Genomic DNA, 19,341 nt, shown 5'->3' on the forward strand with positions numbered 1-19,341 from the left:
ATGGCACGCTGAGCCTTTGGTTAATTCCTCTTCCTGGTGGGAAATGAGAGTTCAATTTGCCCGTCCAGACACCTCCAGCTAGTCTCTCATTGGTTCTCCCTATTCCTGTTCATTTTCCGCAGAAATTGCAAACTGGGCCAAACAGCAGGTTAAAGGCACTGACTCTCCAAGTGGGGAGAGTGTTAGTAAAGCGTCTGGAATGTTGCACCCGAGTACCAGGGGACGAAAACTGAGACACATTTGAACACGTTTCCCGATCACACGGTGGATCGTACTCTGGGTTCCACATGCATGTTTTAGCTGAAGGAAGAATCCCTTAAACCTGGAGAGTTGAGACCCATGGAATGGGTACCATGCAATATGACTTCAAAGGGTCTGCATTTGCTCACCGAACCTCACCAATCCTATCACTGCTGCGTTTATGCCACTGTACACACGCTTGAATCTCTTTCGGAGACATATAAATCCATAGGTTTTAAGATTCTTACTAGTCAGGTGTATTCTTAGGCGTTTAATATGGGGTGTTGAGTCCACTTCGTTGAGCAAGGAGTAGCTCTTGTCTATGACATATTTGGCTTATGGAGCGGTATCTGTGCTAATTTCAATCTCTGGTTTTATGCAGCACCCCAACTCACCTTTCCCCTTAAGCAAGCATAAGTTGGTTTTCTACATTTGAGACCCTGTTCTGTTTTGAAATTCAGTTCCTGTGTAGCCAAGTTTAAATTCCGTGTATTAGTGACATCTTATGATGTTTCTTTTTCTGTGTGACTTATTTCACTTAGAATCATCGTACCTGAATCCACTCATTATGCTGCTACGGGACTGATGACATAGATTTCATTGCTGAGTGATACTGCATTGTACGTAAGTACCACAACTTTATCCATTTTTCGCTTTCTGTGATATTGAACTTGTACCGTAAACGAGGTTCTTGTAAACACAGCCGTCCCAAACTTTGGGGTGGCTGTGTCTTTTTGATTATAATTTCCCTAAGCTACAGGACCATAAGTGGAAGTGCCCTAGGCTCTGTTGCTGTGTTTTCTAGATGTTTCAGGAAACATCATACACTTCTCCAGAGTGGCTGTTGGCAATTTGCATCCCGCCCATCAGCATAACAAGGCTCCCAGTTCTCCATGGCCTGTCCTGCCTTTCTGGATTTTACACTTTTTTCAGATGACCCTTTTGACCGGGGGGCAGTGAGACTTCATTGTAGTGCAGATTTCCTTTGCAAGCTTGCTTGGTTGGCCAAAAAGGGCGTATGCGTTTTTTCCTGAATATATTCAGGAAAAAACGCATACGCCCTTTTTGGCCAAGTGCATCATTGTGGACGTTCTGCCTCTTTTCCTATGCTTTACATGCAATTCCAGTCTACCTCCTGAAATCGGTTTCCTGCAATTCTGCCCCGCTGTCAAGTCCTCTTGGCAGCCTTACTTCAATATATTTTTGGACGATAGCTGTCATTTATAACTCTGCAGGGTTGTGAATGACAGTGCCCCTGAGCTCCTTTCTTCAACTCGCTTTCTTGTGAGCTGGCCGCAACACCGCAGGATTGCTTCAGGCCCTAGTGTGGTTCCGGCATGGCACGCCGAGCCTTTGGTTACTTCCTCTTCCTGGTGGGAAATGAGAGTTAAATTTGCCCGTCCAGACACCTCCAGCTAGTCTCTCATTGGTTCTCCCTATTCCTGTTCATTTTCCGCAGAAATTGCAAACTGGGCCAAACAGCAGGTTAAAGGCACTGACTCTCCAAGTGGGGAGAGTGTTAGTAAAGCGTCTGGAATGTTGCACCCGAGTACCAGGGGACGAAAACTGAGACACATTTGAACACGTTTCCCGATCACACGGTGGATCGTACTCTGGGTTCCACATGCATGTTTTAGCTGAAGGAAGAATCCCTTAAACCTGGAGAGTTGAGACCCATGGAATGGGTACCATGCAATATGACTTCAAAGGGTCTGCATTTGCTCACCGAACCTCACCAATCTTATCACTGCTGCGTTTATGCCACTGTACACACGCTTGATTCTCTTTCGGAGACATATAAATCCATAGGTTTTAAGATTCTTACTAGTCAGGTATATTCTTAGGCGTTTAATATGGGGTGCTGAGTCCACTTCGTTGAGCAAGGAGTAGCTCTTGTCTATGACATATTTGGCTTATGGAGCGGTATCTGTGCTAATTTCAATCTCTGGTTTTATGCAGCACCCCAACTCACCTTTCCCCTTAAGCAAGCATAAGTTGGTTTTCTACATTTGAGACCCTGTTCTGTTTTGAAATTCAGTTCCTGTGTAGCCAAGTTTAAATTCCGTGTATTAGTGACATCTTATGATGTTTCTTTTTCTGTGTGACTTATTTCACTTAGAATCATCGTACCTGAATCCACTCATTATGCTGCTACGGGACTGATGACATAGATTTCATTGCTGAGTGATACTGCATTGTACGTAAGTACCACAACTTTATCCATTTTTCGCTTTCTGTGATATTGAACTTTACCGTCAACGAGGTTCTTGTAAACACAGCCGTCCCAAACTTTGGGGTGGCTGTGTCTTTTTGATTATAATTTCCCTAAGCTATAGGACCATAAGTGGAAGTGCCCTAGGCTCTGTTGCTTTCTTTTTTAAATGTTTCAGGAAACATCATACACTTCTCCAGAGTGGCTGTTGGCAATTTGCATCCCGCCCATCAGCATAACAAGGCTCCCAGTTCTCCATGGCCTGTCCTGCCTTTCTGGATTTTACACTTTTTTCAGATGGCCCTTTTGACCGGGGGGCAGTGAGACTTCATTGTAGTGCAGATTTCCTTTGCAAGCTTGCTTGGTTGGCCAAAAAGGGTGTATGCGTTTTTTCCTGAATATATTCAGGAAAAAACGCATACGCCCTTTTTGGCCAAGTGCATCATTGTGGACGTTCTGCCTCTTTTCCTATGCTTTACATGCAATTCCAGTCTACCTCCTGAAATCGGTTTCCTGCAATTCTGCCCCGCAGTCTAGTCCTCTTGGCAGCCTTACTTCAATATATTTTTGGACGATAGCAGTCATTTATAACTCTGCAGGGTTGTGAATGACAGTGCCCCTGAGCTCCTTTCTTCAACTCGCTCTCTTGTGAGCTGGCCGCAACACCGCAGGATTGCTTCAGGCCCTAGTGTGGTTCCGGCATGGCACGCTGAGCCTTTGGTTAATTCCTCTTCCTGGTGGGAAATGAGAGTTCAATATGCCCGTCCAGACACCTCCAGCTAGTCTCTCATTGGTTCTCCCTATTCCTGTTCCTTTTCCGCAGAAATTGCAAACTGGGCCAAACAGCAGGTTAAAGGCACTGACTCTCCAAGTGGGGAGAGTGTTAGTAAAGCGTCTGGAATGTTGCACCCGAGTACCAGGGGACGAAAACTGAGACACATTTGAACACGTTTCCCGATCACACGGTGGATCGTACTCTGGGTTCCACATGCATGTTTTAGCTGAAGGAAGAATCCCTTAAACCTGGAGAGTTGAGACCCATGGAATGGGTACCATGCAATATGACTTCAAAGGGTCTGCATTTGCTCACCGAACCTCACCAATCCTATCACTGCTGCGTTTATGCCACTGTACACACGCTCGATTCTCTTTCGGAGACATATAAATCCATAGGTTTTAAGATTCTTACTAGTCAGGTATATTCTTAGGCGTTTAATATGGGGTGTTGAGTCCACTTCGTTGAGCAAGGAGTAGCTCTTGTCTATTACATATTTGGCTTATGGAGCGGTATCTGTGCTAATTTCAATCTCTGGTTTTATGCAGCACCCCAACTCACCTTTCCCCTTAAGCAAGCATAAGTTGGTTTTCTACATTTGAGACCCTGTTCTGTTTTGAAATTCAGTTCCTGTGTAGCCAAGTTTAAATTCCGTGTATTAGTGACATCTTATAATGTTTCTTTTTCTGTGTGACTTATTTCACTTAGAATCATCGTACCTGAATCCACTCATTATGCTGCTACGGGACTGATGACATAGATTTCATTGCTGAGTGATACTGCATTGTACGTAAGTACCACAACTTTATCCATTTTTCGCTTTCTGTGATATTGAACTTGTACCGTAAACGAGGTTCTTGTAAACACAGCCGTCCCAAACTTTGGGGTGGCTGTGTCTTTTTGATTATAATTTCCCTAAGCTATAGGACCATAAGTGGAAGTGCCCTAGGCTCTGTTGCTTTGTTTTCTAGATGTTTCAGGAAACATCATACACTTCTCCAGAGTGGCTGTTGGCAATTTGCATCCCGCCCATCAGCATAACAAGGCTCCCAGTTCTCCATGGCCTGTCCTGCCTTTCTGGATTTTACACTTTTTTCAGATGGCCCTTTTGACCGGGGGGCAGTGAGACTTCATTGTAGTGCAGATTTCCTTTGCAAGCTTGCTTGGTTGGCCAAAAAGGGCGTATGCGTTTTTTCCTCAGGAAAAAACGCATACGCCCTTTTTGGCCAAGTGCATCATTGTGGACGTTCTGCCTCTTTTCCTATGCTTTACATGCAATTCCAGTCTACCTCCTGAAATCGGTTTCCTGCAATTCTGCCCCACTTTCAAGTCCTCTTGGCAGCCTTACTTCAATATATTGTTGGACGATAGCTGTCATTTATAACTCTGCAGGGTTGTGAATGACAGTGCCCCTGAGCTCCTTTCTTCAACTCGCTTTCTTGTGAGCTGGCCGCAACACCGCAGGATTGCTTCAGGCCCTAGTGTGGTTCCAGCATGGCACGCTGAGCCTTTGGTTAATTCCTCTTCCTGGTGGGAAATGAGAGTTCAATTTGCCCGTCCAGACACCTCCAGCTAGTCTCTCATTGGTTCTCCCTATTCCTGTTCATTTTCCGCAGAAATTGCAAACTGGGCCAAACAGCAGGTTAAAGGCACTGACTCTCCAAGTGGGGAGAGTGTTAGTAAAGCGTCTGGAATGTTGCACCCGAGTACCAGGGGACGAAAACTGAGACACATTTGAACACGTTTCCCGATCACACGGTGGATCGTACTCTGGGTTCCACATGCATGTTTTAGCTGAAGGAAGAATCCCTTAAACCTGGAGAGTTGAGACCCATGGAATGGGTACCATGCAATATGACTTCAAAGGGTCTGCATTTGCTCACCGAACCTCACCAATCCTATCACTGCTGCGTTTATGCCACTGTACACACGCTCGATTCTCTTTCGGAGACATATAAATCCATAGGTTTTAAGATTCTTACTAGTCAGGTATATTCTTAGGCGTTTAATATGGGGTGCTGAGTCCACTTCGTTGAGCAAGGAGTAGCTCTTGTCTATGACATATTTGGCTTATGGAGCGGTATCTGTGCTAATTTCAATCTCTGGTTTTATGCAGCACCCCAACTCACCTTTCCCCTTAAGCAAGCATAAGTTGGTTTTCTACATTTGAGACCCTGTTCTGTTTTGAAATTCAGTTCCTGTGTAGCCAAGTTTAAATTCCGTGTATTAGTGACATCTTATGATGTTTCTTTTTCTGTGTGACTTATTTCACTTAGAATCATCGTACCTGAATCCACTCATTATGCTGCTACGGGACTGATGACATAGATTTCATTGCTGAGTGATATTGCATTGTACCTAAGTACCACAACTTTATCCATTTTTCGCTTTCTGTGATATTGAACTTGTACCGTAAATGAGGTTCTTGTAAACACAGCCGTCCCAAACTTTGGGGTGGCTGTGTCTTTTTGATTATAATTTCCCTAAGCTATAGGACCATAAGTGGAAGTGCCCTAGGCTCTGTTGCTTTGTTTTCTAGATGTTTCAAGAAACATCATACACTTCTCCAGAGTGGCTGTTGGCAATTTGCATCCCGCCCATCAGCATAACAAGGCTCCCAGTTCTCCATGGCCTGTCCTGCCTTTCTGGATTTTACACTTTTTTCAGATGGCCCTTTTGACTGGGGGGCAGTGAGACTTCATTGTAGTGCAGATTTCCTTTGCAAGCTTGCTTGGTTGGCCAAAAAGGGCGTATGCGTTTTTTCCTGAATATATTCAGGAAAAAACGCATACGCCCTTTTTGGCCAAGTGCATCATTGTGGACGTTCTGCCTCTTTTCGTATGCTTTACATGCAATTCCAGTCTACCTCCTGAAATCGGTTTCCTGCAATTCTGCCCCGCTGTCAAGTCCTCTTGGCAGCCTTACTTCAATATATTTTTGGACGATAGCTGTCATTTATAACTCTGCAGGGTTGTGAATGACAGTGCCCCTGAGCTCCTTTCTTCAACTCGCTTTCTTGTGAGCTGGCCGCAACACCGCAGGATTGCTTCAGGCCCTAGTGTGGTTCCGGCATGGCACGCCGAGCCTTTGGTTACTTCCTCTTCCTGGTGGGAAATGAGAGTTAAATTTGCCCGTCCAGACACCTCCAGCTAGTCTCTCATTGGTTCTCCCTATTCCTGTTCCTTTTCCGCAGAAATTGCAAACTGGGCCAAACAGCAGGTTAAAGGCACTGACTCTCCAAGTGGGGAGAGTGTTAGTAAAGCGTCTGGAATGTTGCACCCGAGTACCAGGGGATGAAAACTGAGACACATTTGAACACGTTTCCCGATCACACGGTGGATCGTACTCTGGGTTCCACATGCATGTTTTAGCTGAAGGAAGAATCCCTTAAACCTGGAGAGTTGAGACCCATGGAATGGGTACCATGCAATATGACTTCAAAGGGTCTGCATTTGCTCACCGAACCTCACCAATCCTATCACTGCTGTGTTTATGCCACTGTACACACGCTCGATTCTCTTTCGGAGACATATAAATCCATAGGTTTTAAGATTCTTTCTAGTCAGGTATATTCTTAGGCGTTTAATATGGGGTGTTGAGTCCACTTCGTTGAGCAAGGAGTAGCTCTTGTCTATTACATATTTGGCTTATGGAGCGGTATCTGTGCTAATTTCAATCTCTGGTTTTATGCAGCACCCCAACTCACCTTTCCCCTTAAGCAAGCATAAGTTGGTTTTCTACATTTGAGACCCTGTTCTGTTTTGAAATTCAGTTCCTGTGTAGCCAAGTTTAAATTCCGTGTATTAGTGACATCTTATGATGTTTATTTTTCTGTGTGACTTATTTCACTTAGAATCATCGTACCTGAATCCACTCATTATGCTGCTACGGGACTGATGACATAGATTTCATTGCTGAGTGATACTGCATTGTACGTAAGTACCACAACTTTATCCATTTTTCGCTTTCTGTGATATTGAACTTGTACCGTAAACGAGGTTCTTGTAAACACAGCCGTCCCAAACTTTGGGGTGGCTGTGTCTTTTTGATTATAATTTCCCTAAGCTATAGGACCATAAGTGGAAGTGCCCTAGGCTCTGTTGCTGTGTTTTCTAGATGTTTCAGGAAACATCATACACTTCTCCAGAGTGGCTGTTGGCAATTTGCATCCCGCCCATCAGCATAACAAGGCTCCCAGTTCTCCATGGCCTGTCCTGCCTTTCTGGATTTTACACTTTTTTCAGATGGCCCTTTTGACCGGGGGGCAGTGAGACTTCATTGTAGTGCAGATTTCCTTTGCAAGCTTGCTTGGTTGGCCAAAAAGGGCGTATGCATTTTTTCCTCAGGAAAATACGCATACGCCCTTTTTGGCCAAGTGCATCATTGTGGACGTTCTGCCTCTTTTCCTATGCTTTACATGCAATTCCAGTCTACCTCCTGAAATCGGTTTCCTGCAATTCTGCCCCACTGTCAAGTCCTCTTGGCAGCCTTACTTCAATATATTTTTGGACGATAGCTGTCATTTATAACTCTGCAGGGTTGTGAATGACAGTGCCCCTGAGCTCCTTTCTTCAACTCGCTTTGTTGTGAGCTGGCCGCAACACCGCAGGATTGCTTCAGGCCCTAGTGTGGTTCCGGCATGGCACGCCGAGCCTTTGGTTAATTCCTCTTCCTGGTGGGAAATGAGAGTTAAATTTGCCCGTCCAGACACCTCCAGCTAGTCTCTCATTGGTTCTCCCTATTCCTGTTCATTTTCCGCAGAAATTGCAAACTGGGCCAAACAGCAGGTTAAAGGCACTGACTCTCCAAGTGTGGAGAGTGTTAGTAAAGCGTCTGGAATGTTGTACCCAAGTACCAGGGGACGAAACAGAGTCACATTTGAACACGTTTCCCGATCACACGGTGGATCATACTCTGGGTTCCACATGCATGTTTTAGCGAAGGAAGAATCCCTTAAACCTGGAGAGTTGAGACCCATGGAATGGGTACCATGCAATATGACTTCAAAGGGTCTGCATTTGCTCAGCGAACCTCTCCAATACTATAACTGCTGCGTTTATGCTGGTGTACACACGCTTGATTCTCTTTCGGAGACATATAAATCCATAGGTTTTAAGATACTTACTAGTCAGGTATATTCTTAGGCATTTAATATGGCGTGTTGAGTCCACTTTGTTGAGCAAGGTGTAGCTCGTGTCTATTATATTTTTGGCTTATGGAACGGTATCTGTGCCAATTTCAATCTCTGGTTTAATGCAGCACCCCAACGCACCATTCCCCTTAATCAAGCATAAGTTGGTTTTCTACATTTGAGACCCTGTTCTGTTTTGTAATTCACTTCCTGTGTAGCCAAGTTTACATTCCGTGTATTACTGATATCTTATGATGTTTCTTTTTCTTTGTGACTTATTTCACTTAGAATCATCATACCTGAATCCACTGATTTTGCTGCTATGGGCCTGATGACATACATTTCACTGCTGAGTGATATTGCATTGTACGTAAGTACCACAACTTCTTTATCCATTTTTCGCTTTTTGCGATATTGAACTTGTACCGTAAACGAGGTTCTTGTAAACAGAGCCGTCCCAAACTTTGGGGTGGCTGTGTCTTTTTGATTTTCATTTCCCTAAGCTATAGGACCATAAGTGGAAGTGCCCTAGGCTCTGTTGCTTTGTTTTTTGATGTTTCAGGAAACACCATACACTTCTCCAGAGTGGCTGCTGGCAATTTACATCCCGCCCATCAGCATAACAAGGCTCCCAGTTCTCCATGGCCTGTCCTGCCTTTCTGGATCTTACACTTTTTTAAGATGGCCCTTTTGACCGGGCGGCAGTGAGACTTAATTGTAGTGCAGATTTCCTTTGCAAGTTTTCTTGGTTGGCCGAAAAGTGCGTATGCGTTTTTTCCTGAATATATTCAGGAAAAAACGCATACGCCCTTTTTGGCCATGTGCATCATTGTGGACGTTCTACCTCTTTTCCTATGCTTTACATGCAATTCCAGTCTGCCTCCTAAAATCGGTTTCCTGCAATTCTGCACCACTTTCAAGACCTCTTGGCAGCCTTACTTCAATATATTTTTGGACGATAGCTGTCATTTATAACTCTGCAGGTTTGTGAATTACAGTGCCCCTGAGCTCCTTTCTTCAACTCGCTTTCTAGTGAGCTGGCTGCAACACCGCAAGATTGCTTCAGGCCCTAGTGTGGTTCCGGCACGGCACGCTGAGCCTTTGGTTAATTCCTCTTCCTGTTGGGAAATGAAGGTTATATTTGCCCGTCCAGACACCTCCAGCTAGTCTCTCTTTGGTTCTCCCTATTCCTGTCATTTTCCACAGAAATTGCAAACTGGGCCAAACAGGACGTTAAAGGCACTGACTCTCCAAGTGGGGAGAGTGTTAGTAAAGCGTCTGGAATGTTGCACCCAAGTACCAGGGGACGAAAACTGAGACACATTTCAACACGTTTCTCGATCACACGGTGGATCATACTCTGGGTTGCACATGCATGTTTTATCTGAAGGAAGAATCCCTTAAACCTGGAAAGTTGAGACCCATGGAATGGGTACCATGCAATATGACTTCAAAGGGTCTGCATTTGCTCACCGAACCTCACCAATCCTATCACTGCTGCGTTTATGCCGCTGTACACACGCTTGATTCTCTTTCGGAGACATATAAATCCGTAGGTTTTAAGATTCTTACTAGTGAAGTACATTCTTAGGTGTTTAATATGGGGTGTTGAGTCCACTTCGTTGAGCAAGGAGTAGCTCTTCTCTATTACATATTTGGCTTATGGAACGGTATCTGTGCTAATTTCAATCTCTGGTTTTATGCAGCACCCCAACTCACCTTTCCCCTTAAGCAAGCATAAGTTGGTTTTCTACATTTGAGACCCTGTTCTGTTTTGTAATTCAGTTCCTGTGTAGCCAATGTTACATTCCATGTAGTAGTGATACCTTATGATGTTTCTTTTTCTTTGTGACTTATTTCACTTAGAATCATTGTACCTGAATCCACTCATTATGCTGCTACGGGCCTGATGACATAGATTTCATTGCTGAGTGATATTGCATTGTACGTAAGTACCACAACTTCTTTATCCATTTTTTGCTATCTGTGATATTGAACTTGTACCGTAAACGAGGTTCTTGTAAACAGAGCTGTCCCAAAGTTTGGGGTAGCTGTGTCTTTTTGATTTTAATTTCCCTAAGCTATAGGACCATAAGTGGAAGTGTCCTAGGCTCTGTTGCTTTGTTTTTTAGATGTTTCAGGAAACACCATACACTTCTCCAGAGTGGCTGTTGGCAATTTACATCCCGCCCATCAGCATAACAGGGTTCCCAGTTCTCCATGGCCTGTCCTGCCTTTCTGGATTTTACACTTTTTTCAGATGGCCCTTTTGACCTGGGGGCAGTGAGACGTCATTGTAGTGCAGATTTCCTTTGCAAGCTTGCTTGGTTGGCCAAAAAGGGCGTATGCGTTTTTTCCTGAATATATTCAGGAAAAAACGCATACGCCCTTTTTGGCCAAGTGCATCATTGTCGACGTTCTGAGTCTTTTCATATGTTTTCAATGCAATTCCATTCTACCTCCTGAAATCGGTTTCCTGCAGTTCTGCCTTGCTGTCAGTGCCTCTTCATAGCCTTACGTCAATATACTTTTGGAAAATAGTTGGCCTTTATAACTCTGCAGGTTTTTGAATTGCAGTGGCCCTTAGCTCCATTTTTCAGCTCTTATTTTTGTGATCTTGCCTCATATCCTCAGGATTTCTTCAGGCCCTATTCTTCTTCTGGGACCCCTTGCTCTGCCTTTGGTTAATTCTTCTTCCTGATGTGAAATTAGAGTGACATGTGCCCATTGAAACCGCTACAGCTATTTTCTCACTGGTTCCCCCTATTTCCATTCATCCTCCGCACTAACTGCAGACTGTGCGATACCGGAACTTAAAGACATTGACTCTCCATGTGGAGATGTTGTTAGTAAAGTGGCTGGAATGTTGATCCGGAGCCCCAGGAGAGGAAAATGAGGTGCATTTTAGAAACCTTTCCCGATCATATGGTATACCATCTGCTGGATTTCCCATGCATGGTTTAGCTGTAGGAAGATTCCCTTCAACTTGGAGTGTTGGGACCCTTGGAATAAGTAGCATGAAGTATTGCATTAAACTTTCGGCAGTTGCTCACCAAAGCTCACCAATCCTTTCAGCCCCAAGTGTCCAGCCTTATGTCTTATCCAGCTGTGGGTTTATATGTGGTCAATCCATGTTGCATCACAGCCCCTGAGCGAATTTTGTAAGAATTTTTCTCTCTTTCATTGTTTCTGCGTTTTGGTTTTAAAATTTATTTCTATAATGGGGTTTAGCTCATTTTCACTGCTGCGTTTGTGCCGCTCTGTGCACACTTGATTCCCTTATGGAGATATATCAATACATGGGTTTTAAGATTCTTATTACTCAGATATATTTCTCTGCGGTGTATAGGGTGTGTTGAGGCCAGTTCATTGAGCAAGGTGTAGATCTTGTCTGATACTGATTTGGTTTATTGAATGGTATCTGTGCTAATTTCAAACTCTGGTTTTATGCATCACCCCACCTCTCCTTTCCCCTTAAGCTGACATAAGTGTGTCTTCTAAATGTGAGACACTGTTCTGTTCTGTAATTCATTTTTTGTGCAGCCATATTTATCCTCCCTCTATAAGTGATATCTTATGATATGTTTCTTTTTCTGTTTGACTTATTTCAAGTAGTATTATCGGACCTAAATCCACTCTTTATCCTTCTACTAGCCTTATTACATTGATTTCATGGTGAAGAGATATTCCATTGTACATAAATACCACATTTTCTTTATCCATTGTTCTCTTTCCTGGGATATTTAAGGTGTACTGAAGTTGAGGTTCTTGTAAACAGAGTAGCCCTAAACTGTGGTGTGCTTGTGTCTTGTTGATTTTTAGACTTCCCTAGATATACTCCCGTGATTGGAAGTGCCCTATGCTCTGTCGCTCTGTTTTTTAGATGATTTAGGAACCACCATACACTTCTCCAGAGTGGCTCTGGGCAGTTCACACACTGTCCATCAGCGTATAAAGGCTCCCTGTTCTCCATGGCCTGTCCTGCATTTCTGGTTTTTACAATTTTTTCGGATGGCCCTTTTGACCGGTGGGAAATGAGACTTCTTTGTTGTGCACATTTGCATTGCTTGCTTGCTTGGTTGCCCATAAAGTGTGTATGCGTTTTTTCCTGGATATATTCAGGAAAAAACGCATACTCTCTTTTGGGCCAACTGCATCATTGTCGAAATTCTGCCGCTTTTCATGTGCTTTAAAGGCAAGTCCAATCTACCTCTTGAAATCTGTTTCTTGCAATTCTGTCTTGCATTCAGATCCTCTTCTTTGCCTTACCTCAACATATTTTTGGACGTTAGTTTTCATTTATAACTCTGCAGGTTTGTGAATTGCAGTGACCTTGAGCTCCATTTTTTAAGTTGCTCTTTTGTGAGCTGGCCTCAAACCCGCAGGATTGCTTCAGGCCCTATTTTGGCTCCGGCGAGGCGGGCTGAGCCTTTTTTTAATTCTTATTCTTAATGGGAAATTAGAGTGACATGTGCCCGTCCAAACCCCTACAACTATTCTCTCATTGGTTCCCCCTCTTCCCATTCATCCTCCTCACAATTTGCAAAATGTGTGAAACAGAAGTTTAAATGTGCTGATTCTCTGAGTGGGGAGATTCTAAGTAATGTGGCTGGAATGATGAACAGGAGCACCAGGAGAGGATAAATGAGGTGCATTTTAGACACATCTCCCGATCACATGGTGTACAGTCCTCTGGGTTTTCCATGCATGTTTTAGCTGTAGGAAGATTCCTTGAACCTGCAGATTTGGGACCCATTGAATGGGTACCAGGTAGTATTACTTTAAAGGGTGTGCATTTCCTCACCCAACCTCACATTTCTCTTAGCGCAAACAGTTTCCAGCCTTATGTCTCATCCTGCTGTGGGTCTAGATGTGTTCAATCCATGTTGCATCACCGTCCCTGAGGAAAAGTTGTAAGAGGTTTTCTCTGTCTCTCTGTCGTTTATTTTTTTCAATTTATTACTATATTGGTTACAGCTGATTTTCAAAGCTCTGTTTCTTGCTGCTGTACATCCACTTGATTCACGTACAGAGAGACATCAATAAATTCTTTTTCAGATTCTTACCAGTCGTATATATTCTTTTCCGGTGACTTGAGTGTGCTGAGTGCAGTTCTTTTAGCTACCGTGTGGGCCTTGTTGATTATCAGTTTGGTATTTGGAATGGTATCTTTGCTAATTTCAACCTCCTGGATGATGCCTCACCCCTCCCCACCTTTCCCGTTTAGCAGCCTTATGCGTGTTTTCTACATATTTGACTATGTTTTTGTTTTGTAATTTATTTCATGTGTAGCCATTTTGGATTCCACCTTTAAGTGATATCTTATGATATGTGTCTTTTTCTTTTTGAATTATGTCACTTAGAATGATCATACGTAACTCCTCCGGAGTTGTTACAACTGGCCATATTTCATTGATTTCCAGGCTGAGTAATATTCCACTCTACATAAGTACCACATCTCTATCCATTTTTTCCCTCCAGAGACATTTAAGTTATATCCTAGTCGAGGATCTTTTAAACAGAGAGGCAGTAAACATTGGGGTGCCTGTGTCCTCTCGATTTTTGTTTTTCCCAAGATATACGCCCATGAGTGCAAGTGCCCTATGCTCTGTAGCTCATTTTTTAGATGCTTTAGTAAACACAATACACTTCTCCAGAATGGCCGTTGGCAATATACATTTCCACTATAAGCCTCACAGGGCTCCCGCTTCTCCTTGCCCTGTCCTGCATTTCTGGCGTTTACACTTTATGAGGATGGCTCTTCTGACTGATGCGAAGTGATATCTTTTGTAGTATTGATTTCCAGTGCCCACCTGTTTGGTTGGCTAAAAAAGTGTATGCCCTTTTCTTGAATATATACAGAAAAAAACGCATACAGCCTTTTTGGCCAACTGCAATGTTGGCAATGTTCAGCCCCTTTTCTTGTACTTAATGGCGAGTCCTTTCTACCTCCTCAAATCCCTTTCCTGCCATTCTCCCTTGCTTACCAATCCTTTTCTCTGACTTTCCTCAAGACATTTTTCAGTGATAGATATTTTCAACTCTGCAGTTTCATGAATTTTACTGCCCCTGAGTTCCATTGTTCAACTTGTGTTTATGGGAACTGGCCACAAAGCAGTGGGATTTCCTCAAGCCCTATACTGTTTCCATGGGCAACCCTAGCCTTTGGTCAATTCCTCTTCCTGATTGGAAATTAGAGTGACATGTGCCTGTCTGAACACCTAGGACTTGTCTCTCATTGTTCCTCATCCTTCCGCTTCATCCTCTGGACAAATTCCAAACTGTACGCAACAGGATGTTGACAGTGTTGACATCTCCAAGTGGGGAGACTATTAGTAAGGACGCTGGAGGGGTGAACCCGAGCACCAGGAGATGAGGAGATGAGATGCCTTTTCCAAACTCTTCCCGATCAGACGGTATACCATCCTCTGGATGTGACAGACATGTTTTAGCAGTAGGAAGAGTCCCATTCATGTAAGGAGAACACCAGGGCTTTTTCAAAATCAGTGTCTCCCCGAAACCCAAACTGGGGAGTTTTTTAAGCTACGGCTACACATATGTTCATTAAGGGCCTTGGGAAGTAGGCAGAGTCCAAACTTTAGATGATTGAAGTCTTCAGGGTCAGAAGCACTCACCACCGGCTTCCCTTAGGTTACACTTTAACTGTCATTGATAGATGATGTCAATAAAAATATCTATTCTTTTTCCGATTATTTCCCCTTATAGGTTATTGCACAATATTGAGTGTAGTTCCCTGTGCTATACAGTAGTTCCTTGTTGATGATCTATTTTATACATAGCAGTGTGTATGTGTTAATTCCAAACTGTTAATTTATCCCTCCTCCCACCTTTCCCCTTTGGTAATAATAAATTATAAGATTTTATACTTCTCAGAAATGGGGGAGCTGAAAGAGAGGTATCATTTTCAATGGAAAAGCATTTAAAACAAGATTGAAGCTTTAACCAAGATTATTAGATGTACATCCTTGGAAAGAAATCACTTCATTTCTCTAATATTGACCTGACAAATAAGACAAACCTTTTCACTGAACTTGCTTATAATAAAGTGATGGAAATATCAAATGGAAGTGTTAGAAACATCTTATTTTACCCGAGCCTTATAAACTGTTCTATGTTAACTACAGTTTGGCTCACACATCTGTTCATTGAAGTTACAATAGTCTCAATTTCTGTTACTGATCCTCCAGAGTGGACCCCAACAAGTGTCCCCCTGCCCAGTGTCATTGGGGCCAACAGATCGAGACTGAGTTTGGTTCCCAAGCAAAGGAAACTTTATATTTTGATCAGAGAATGGAGAGGTGAGAGCATGCACTACCCCGTGGGCTGTGGGCTGGGCTGCTGTGTAGAGATCCTGTCAGAGTCAGTGGGAGGGAGGGGGCAGAGCTCTCAAGGGCCGGGTTGGCTGCAGCTCAGGCTCTATATCTCGGAGTCTGCACTGGGCCCCAGGAGCTGAGGTGTTGACCCAGCCATTCTGCACCAGGAAATCTGGTCTGAAGTGCCGGGTGTGGAACCTCTGCATGCGGGACCCTAGGAGCACGTGAAATTAGACAAAGCACAAAGGATAAAAAAGGTCAGACTTGACTTTATTGCCCAGATTCTATTTTTATCTCCCAGGGATTTTTAATGGGCTTTGCTGGGGACAAACCCCTCCTCTGCCTTTTGTCCCGTTCCTCATTCTTGGAGTGCTGAGGGTGCAGACCCTTCTTCTGTAACTGCTGAGTGCTGAGTTGGGAGCCCTCATACCAGGGGACGAGGGTCAGAACTTGTCCCCAGCAGCCTCCAGATGACGTTGATTGGCCCCAGGACCCCTGCCTCCCTGCTCGTCCGCCTGAGCACCAGCATTGGAAGTGTTATAGATTCTAATGACCTTTAAGGGTCCAGGAAAGAGATGTGCAGAGACGCTGTGGGGGCCGGTTTCACCCCGCCCCACATTTGTTCGGCCACCTTAGGCTGACCGTTTCTGCCAGCCTAGATGCTCTGACCAGTAGTCTGCTCTTTCTTCAATTAGGCCCCTGAATTAACGTAAAAACAGCACCAGATGTCAGAGCCCTGCCCGCTCAACTCCCAGACAGTCCAGGGTCAGTGGTGATCAAGGACCATGATGGCCACTGAGTCAACAGCCTTTTGAAGTAAACAGGAGTCCAGCCGGTCTTATTGGCCACCATCATCATGGTGTCTGTAGGCTTTTCTATGGTGACAGTGTGATATACGGTTCCCCCGCCAAGATTATTAGCTCCCCTCCGGGTGCAGTAAGTCCTGCAAGCAGTAGTCTACTCCTTCGGGACACACTCTTGTTGTTTTATGAGAGAAACTCCAGGTCAAGTGATGTTCACACGAGTCGTCATGGTGCCCTGTTGCCCCCGGTTATCTCTCTGGATGTTGGAGTTGGAGGGCCTCCTCACTCGAGGTCGGTGTGCCCACGGAGCGAACCCTGCAACTTCAGGGCATGGTTGGTGATTAGGATCACCACGTGGGGTCCTTTTCCCTTAGGAGGGAGGTGGCCTTTTGGGCTGCTGATTTCCAGGTTTTTAGATACCGCCAGTATCTTGGCCAGATGTGGCAGTGGGCCAAGCCCCTTGGTGACTGTAGTTTATCCTACCTGGATGGCATTCTTGCGTTGTTCCATTTCAAGTGGTCCCAGTTTTTGCACTAATTCTCCAATGGCGATTCACCTTTCACCGGGAATGTAAAGGTCAAAGGGTTTAGCTCAATTAGGGAGTTCCAGGGCAAGGGTCTGAATTGACTGCTCTTTCCATTCTTGAAAGGCCACTTCTGGATTCTGTTCAAAAGGATCATCATCTTTTCCTTTCAGTGTTTCATATAGAGGCCCAGCTAGTAGACTGTAGTTAGGGATCCAGAAGCAGCAAACCCTGGCCTCCCCAGGAACCCCTAAGCTGTCTTCTAGTTTTAGAAAGTGGTAAGGTTGCAAATGGTTTCTTCCCTTTCCTGGGATGGGCTTCTCTGACCTTGTGTGAGAATGAAGCCCAGGCAGGTCACCACAGTCTGTGATATTTGAGCTTTTTCTTGGACAACTTCTATCCTTTATTGGCTTGGTAGTTCAGAGGCCTCCGTAGTAGGGCTGGCGATCAGAATGTCGTCTGCATATTGAAGGAGGGTTTCCTTTTCCAGAGGTAGAACTTTTCGGTCTTTAGCTAAGCTTTCCCCAAAGATGGTGTGGGAATTTTTGAACCCTTGGAGCAAGACGGCCCAGAAGTATTGTTTTAGTTGTATGTTGAGTCCTGCCACTCACAAGCCAAAATTTCTTGTGACTCTGGGACTAATGGAATACAAAAGAAGGCATCATTGAAGACTAATACAGAATACCATGTCCTGGTGGTTGGTAGAATGACCAGCAGGGTGTAGGAATCAGGAGCAACTGGAGGTATATCCTCGGTGGCTTCACTGACTGTCCTGACATCCTTTACCAGGTCCCCAGCAGCCCATGGGGCTCTCGTGGTCAGGCCAATCCCAGGATATGGAGCTCTCCTGGGCAGGTACCCCACCCCCAACCCAGCCCACGGGGCTCTCATGGTCAGGCCCCTCCCAGGATACAGAGCTACCCTTGCAGGTACCGTGGCAGGGCTGGGCACACAGGAACCGTGCACATAGCCCTCATTGAAGAGCACCCCCAGCTCACCTGTCGCTCAGAGCTGACACAGAGCACCTCAGAGCAGGACTTGAACTAAGAAACAGCAGCTCCGACAGGTCTGTGACCCTGGGCATCACTCTGTGTGGCCTCCCTCCACCTGGTCTTCCAGAGACTTCCACTGCACACAGGGCACCAGGCCTCTGTCTCCAACCACCACCCACCCCTCCTCTCCCTGACTCCTGGGTTCCTCTCATTAGGAGAGGGTTTTCTTGAAGTTGTCTCCCACTCATGGGCCAGATAAAATGATTAGAAAACAAGCCAAAGCTGCAGCCCCTTGTCTATCCTGACTCTCAGGAGCCCACACCTGTTCCTTGGACCTGTCCGGTTCAGCAAGTTCCATTTTCTGCAACTGTGAGCCCTGAGGGGTGATGATTGGCTGACCTGGGCAGCCTTACCGTGCGGGCCAGCCCTCCCCAGGTGTGCCTGGGTTGAGATCAATATAAATACCACTCCAGGCAGCAAAAGCCCCTGCAGCTGTGCCTGACGCCATTTTCTCTGCCCTGTCAGCAGTCTCGGGGCTGGGCTGGTGGGAGGGAGTGAGAGGCCACGGCTTTGTGGGTGGCCCAGTGTGAGTGGGGCTCTGCTGGACTTTCTGCAGCAGTTGCCAGGCTGCCACCTGCTAAAGAAGAGGATGTGTCACCCATACCTGCTGCTGGAATTTCTCCCTGGGCAGAGGTGAGGAAGGAAAAAAGCAGTGGGGGCAGGGACAGGACGGGTATCTCAGGCAGGGAAATGGAAATCTTCCAGAAGAGCACCCAGAGCCAGGACCATCCTGGCTGGCCTGCAGGCACCAAGTCAGCTGGCATGCTGTCACTCGTGTGGCTCCATGGCCCTTCCTCTAGGCTTTCAAGTCCTTGTATATATTCAGGTGTTTTACCTGGGAAGGGTGGGAACAGTTCAGCAGCAACTGCCTTGGGGCTCAGCTCACGTTTACTCACAGATGCCTTGGCACGGTGCCCCAGCTTTGCAATGAGGACGCTTGTTGTGTGGGGGCTGCTGGCTGAATGGGAGACGATTCCTCACCACTGACCAACTTCAGAATTGTTTACAACTGGAGCAAGTGCCCTGATACGGTTTTCCTCTGAGTAACTGGTGGGTTCTGTTTTTTTTTTTTTTCTCTTTTTCGTTTTTGGTTCAAGGTAGATTTTATTCCTCTTTTTTGTATTTACAGATATAAGCATGGAAATAATTTATTCATATAAATACATGTATGTGAAGGGAATAATTGTTTTTTCTGTTTTATTTTTTAAATTTTATTTCTTTTTAATTTTGAATTTTATTTTATATTTTTATACAGCAGCTTCTCATTGGTT

The sequence above is a fragment of the Leucopleurus acutus genome (genome assembly GCF_964270905.1).
Source record: "Leucopleurus acutus genome assembly, chromosome: 6".
Classification (NCBI taxonomy): domain Eukaryota; kingdom Metazoa; phylum Chordata; class Mammalia; order Artiodactyla; family Delphinidae; genus Leucopleurus; species Leucopleurus acutus.